This window comes from Beta vulgaris, chromosome 6, assembly GCF_026745355.1.
Source record: "Beta vulgaris subsp. vulgaris cultivar EL10 chromosome 6, EL10.2, whole genome shotgun sequence".
In the NCBI taxonomy this organism is placed as follows: Eukaryota; Viridiplantae; Streptophyta; class Magnoliopsida; order Caryophyllales; family Amaranthaceae; genus Beta; species Beta vulgaris.
The window spans coordinates 54,393,698-54,399,697 of record NC_079207.1 but is presented as its reverse complement, the minus strand read 5'-3'; positions in this window follow the sequence as shown (position 1 = coordinate 54,399,697).

Sequence of the window (6,000 nt, the reverse complement as noted above, 5' to 3'; positions counted from 1 at the left end):
ATTATGCAAACTAGGCGCAATAGAAGCACATTGAAAATTGCTAAATTAGGGTGTTTAACATAAATTTTTGGAGAGAGAAAGAAAGAAACCCGAGGGATCAAATGCTCGATTGAAGTGCGGCCGGTGAACATTGAATTGAATTTTGTATGACTCCTACAATGTGTCTGTCAAAAGCAAAATTAGTTAATTACTTCTACTAGTATATATTCTTTCATACATTGAAATTAATTAATCACATTGTATCAACCTTTCATAAGTAAGAATACAATATAATGCTGTAAAAAGATTATGTGAATACTATTTCATTGCCATCACTTAGTACAAGTAACAACATATTTAGAAAAATATGAACTATCACTATATTGAAAAAAATGCGAGATATTTTTCTCAACATTCTGAGTAAGTTGATTTTGGCCTAACTGAGTAAAGCAATTATAACCAAAACTTTGAGGGAAGAGAGGAAAAATATAATGAAGAATTACCATGATGAAGCCCATTCGCATAGTGAAGTAATCTGATTCCGTCACTGACCCATAAAATTGTTTGAAAAATGCTTGCTGTAAAGGATGAATAGGTGTAGACAATAATAAGAAAAATAACAACAATAGGCTAAAGATTTGAGTCAATAGATTGGTGGAAGCAGCAACGGCGGCAGACTTCGAACTCGATTGAACCTGAATTGTGGTGGAAGCAGCAACGGCCAAGGACTTCGAACTGCGACAGACTTCGAACGGCGGCCAGGGACTTGTGCGAAGCGAGTTCCAATTGAAATCCGGCGGAGGGAGGGAGGGAGGGACGACGGAGGACGACTTAGTGGTGGAGGATGCGAAGGACTTGGGAGTTGGGAGGGAGAGGCGACTTAGGAGTGATAACTGAATTGAGAAGTGGGGTTTAATTTGGGACGAGTAATATTTGATAACATTAGAAATAACTCGCCTTTATCTATCACAAATGCTCCGTTGATCAACCCGAGCATTTGAATCACAAATGCTTGTGTTGATTAGTCAACCGGAGCATTTGGTATAAAATGCTCCGGTTGACTAATCAACACGAGCATTTGTATCACAAATGCTCGGGTTGATTAATCAACCAAAGCATTTGATAAGTAGCAAAAGCTGTTTTTTACACTAGTGTTTCCTACAAGAACAACAATGTTCAGAATCCTCAACCTCCACCACAATCTTCCTACCAACCACCACATGCTGCTAGACAACAATATTATCAAGGGTCTCCTCAGAATCCCCCTCCTGGTTTCATTAGGCCTTCACATCAAGCTTCTCAGAATGTCAACTCTCAAGAACATACTATGTCTGATCTAATGAAAATGATGGTTTCTATGCAGAAAAATCATGAGGAGAGCATCAAAGAGTTGAAGAACACTACCAAACACTTGGAGACTCAACTTACTCAAGTGGCCGAAATAATGCACAGAGGCAACCAGGTTATCTGCCGGGACAACCCATCCCAAAGGAGACTATCAATGTTGTTACACTTCGTAGCGGCACTGTTTATGATGCTCCTCCCATGCCCATTGATGATGCTGCTCCTAGCAAGGAGAAAGAGGTGGTAGAGAAAGAAGTGGAGAAGAGTTCGATGTCTGAGGTCGAACTAGCTAAGGAAGATCAGACAGGAAAGCGGAAGGAAAAGGGTTCTACAATGCCTATTACACCAAGGCTACCTTTTCCCCATAGGATGCAGAAGTCAAAGGTCGATCACAACTTGGTAAGTTCTTGACTATGGTCAAGAACCTTGAGGTAACAATTCCTTTTACTGAACTTATTTCTCAAGTGCCTGTTTATGCTAAGTTTTGAAAGACATGATTACTAAAAAGAAAGACTTTGGTGGGTAGATCAGTCGCTCTAACTGAAGAGTGTAGTGCTGTTTTACAAAATAGAACCCCACCTAAGTTGAAGGATCCTGGTAGTTTTTCCATCCCTTGCCATGTAGGTGCATTATTTATAGATAAGGCATTGTGTGATTTAGGTGCATTTGTGTCTGTCATGCCTTTTCTGTTTTAAGAAACTGAATATGGGAGCACTTAAGTGCACTCAAATTACTTTGCAAATGGCCGATCGTTCTATAAAATACCTCTAGGTGTTTTAGAAGACGTCCCTTTAGGGTGGGAAAGTTTTATATTCCTGTTGATTTTGTGGTGCTTGATATGGAGGAGGATGCCCAAATTCCTATTATTCTTGGTAGGCCGTTTTTGTGTACTGCTGGTGCTGTTATAGATGTCAAGTCCGGGTCTTTAACTTTGAGTGTTGGTGATGATAATGTCACTTTTAAACTAACCAATGTTGTTAAGTCTCCTATGCTTGAGCAAACTTGCTGCAGGAGGAAAATGTTTGATGAGGAGGCACTCATTGCCAAGCCCCTCCGATTTGAGATTGAGGAGATAATATGGTCGTGCGGGACCTTTATAAACCAGCGCTGTGCGGGAGGCAACCCGTAGTTTTTTTTTTTCCTCTTATCTCTTTTTTTTTTTATTTTTTCATTTTTCCCTTTTAAAGAGTGAGAGAGCGGGAGAGTCCTAACATTAATTTTTCTTCTGAGCATCGTTCTATAGTTCATCTTGCGGCACTGAGGACATTGCCACGTTCAGCTTGGGGAAGGATTTTTGTATGTATTTTCTCTCTCTTTTACTACCTTTTAGTGTAGATTTTTTGCTTTCTTAGGCCAGATTTATTTACTTTCAAACAAAAAAAAAAAAAACAAGAAAACAAATCATATATTGCTGAAAGAACACCAAAAATACGATTTGACTGGATTGATGTGATTGCTTCTCTGTGCCCTATGATATTCTTTGAAAGTGTATTTGGGCTCTTTATCTGGATAGTTAGGGACTTGAGATTGTGATGCTGGAATGTGAACTCTAAATGCCTTGACCCTCAATGAGTTTTGATGATAAAGCGCTTATCTTGACTGTATACTTGAATTGGTTAGACTGTGAGGATTCATTCTTGCCAATGGATTCATATCTATATCCATTCTGTTTTCTTGTGTGTTAGTTCCTCATTAGCTGACTGATCTTGACTTTGACAACGTACTCGCTCACTACAAGAATGAATGTCAATTGCGACCAACCTTTACGACCGTGCGGAAATCCGGTCGTAAAAAGCTACCAATTACATCGAGATTTGGAACCCGTCGTAGATATTAAGGTTATTTTGCAACGAGTCCTAAATTGGGTGGTAAACGATAAAATCTGGTCGTAAAATGTGTGAAATTGTGCGAAAAAAAATGAGCGGGAGCTTTCCCGGTTTCTCAATTTTTTAACATCCATTTAATTAGTAATTACAACGTGATAATCGGTTGCAAAAGATTATTGAAATTTTTAAAAATATCATTAATTTGTTAATCCCCAAAAATTAAAAAAAGCCCTACGCTTCTCAGTCCTCAGTACGTACTGTTCCATTGCGGTTCTCTCTCATCGAGCTTCATACTGCGCGAACTCCTCTCTGTTCATCTGGAATTTCTGGGTAAATTTCTCCATCATTCATGCTATAAAGCCAAAATCAGATGTTCTCTTTTGTTTTTTTTCGCCTTAATTGACGGTCTTCATGTTTTTGTTCATCTATTTTTCATGGTTCTACGGGAATTCTCGACCTAGATTCATCCCATTGGCGCCCCAATTTGTGAGATATTTTCATAATCTCCAACCATAATTGCGAGATATTAGGTATTATTCTTCCATATTCAAGCATAATTTTGATTTAAATATTTTCATAATCGTAAACCATAATTGTCGATTTTTTTTACGGGGATATAATTGTCGAATTTGGCTGAATTATGTTCGTTTGGTGTGATTTTATTAGAATCTTAAACCAAAATTGGTGCTTTGAAACCCCAATCAAACCAAACGACAAAAAGACATTCTGAATTGTGATTTGCTTGTTGTCCAGTATCTTAAACCAAAATATGTGCGAGATTTGCTCGATGTAAAACATTTTGCTGTAATTGGATTGGTTGTTCAGTTAAATCATACAAGTCAGACCGCTGTTATTTGTATACGTAGCTCCTTAGTGATCAAGTAATATACAACTTTGATACTCTGAGAAAAGTTGTGCTGAACTGCTAATACTTGACGAGATCATCCTTTGACTATTGGAGTTTATGTGCTCAATCTGAGTATCCAAATCTGAAGTTGAGTTTAATTGTAACTGTACATGTATTGACAGAATACTTAAGCGTTCGAAAATTGTTATTTATTTCCAATGATATTTCATGACTTTATATGGTGTATGAAGGTGTGGTGCTACCGTGCTAGTCAGTAAGTATGTGATGGATATCTGGTGCTAGTCAGTTAGCATGTGATGGATATTCAACTAATTAATGCTTCGGGTTTCTAGGTTCTAATGACATGTTATTCAAGGTTAATTATTTGCTAACACTTGGATTTGGATTTGGATTTGGGCGTAGGTTGTATACCAACAATTGGGGTTTGTGTCGTGATCCTTCGTGTTGTCTCCTTTTCTGCGTGTTTGACAACGATCTTGCACACTACACATAGTCCTAACATATTGGAAAGGTAAATTATTAGATTTTTTTTATCGCTTTATTTATAATTTTAACCATAGATATTCTCATTTATGAAATTAGAGATACGTTATTATCTTATTATAAGAAAACATTACATTTGTTTGTTCAGAATAAAATGGCCCCTTGTAAGGAATGGATGAAACTTTCTCGAGATGATCGTTTGAATGCTGAATATGAAATAGGCGTTGAAAACTTTTTAAAATATGCATCTGAAAAGTCGGGAGGAATAGAAAAGATTAAATGTCCTTGCGTAAAATGCTTAAATGCATCATTTCAATCTCTAAATATGGTAAAAGATCACTTATTAACTTATGGAATCATCGAGGGTTATACATTTTGGTATCACCATGGGGAAAGAGTTGGGGAGGATACCTTTGAATCACAATCTAGCGAAGAAGTAGGAGATGATGAGTTATTAGACGATAACGAAAATGAGATGGATACAATACTTAGGGATTTTTTTCCTAATTGTAGTGGTTTTGCTGAAAATGACTCCTTTAGTGAATTACGGGCTGAAGATCCGAATGATGATGCTAAGAAATTCTTTAGATTATTTGATGATATGCAAAAGCCATTATTTGAAGGTTCTAAGTCGTCAAGATTGTCTACAATTGTTAACTTGCTTCATATTAAAACTCTTGGGAGGTGGAGTAATGACTCATTTACTATGTTATTGCAATACTTGAAAGATCATTTGTTACCAAAAGACTCAACTCTTCCTACTTCCTATTATGATGCAAAAAAGACCACTAAAGATTTGGGGCTTTCATATAAAAAGATTGATGCTTGTGTTAATGATTGTATGTTATTTTGGAAAGATGATGAACAATTAGAATATTGCAAAATTTGCAATGCTTCTAGGTGGAAGCAAGGTAAGAATAGTGGGGAAATTAGAACGAAAGAAAATGGTAAAAGAATACCTGAAAAGGTCCTTCGATATTTTCCGCTTAAGCCAAGACTTCAACGTTTGTTCATGTGCTCTAAGACAGCTCATCATATGAGATGACATCATGAAAGGTCTGTCGAAGATGGTTTTATTGAGCACCCCGCAGATGGGAAAGCATGGAAACATTTTGATGAAAAAAATGAAGCTTTTTCTTCTGAATCTCGTAATGTTAGGTTAGGGCTTATAAGTGATGGATTTAATCCCTTTTCTAATGTTGCAAAACCGTATAGTATTTGGCCTGTGATGCTAGTTCCATACAATTTGCCTCCTTCGATGTGTATGAAACCTTCTAGTATGCTATTGTCAATGCTTATACCTGGTCCAAAGGGTCCTGGCGATGCTATTGATGTGTATTTGCAGCCTTTGATAGAAGAGCTTAAAGAGTTGTGGGAAGTTGGTGTTGAAACTTATGATGCTTCAAAAAAAGAAAATTTTAAAATGCATGCGGCTTTGCTGTTAACTATCAATGATTTTCCCGCTTATGGAATGTTATCTGGATGGAGTACCAAGGGGAA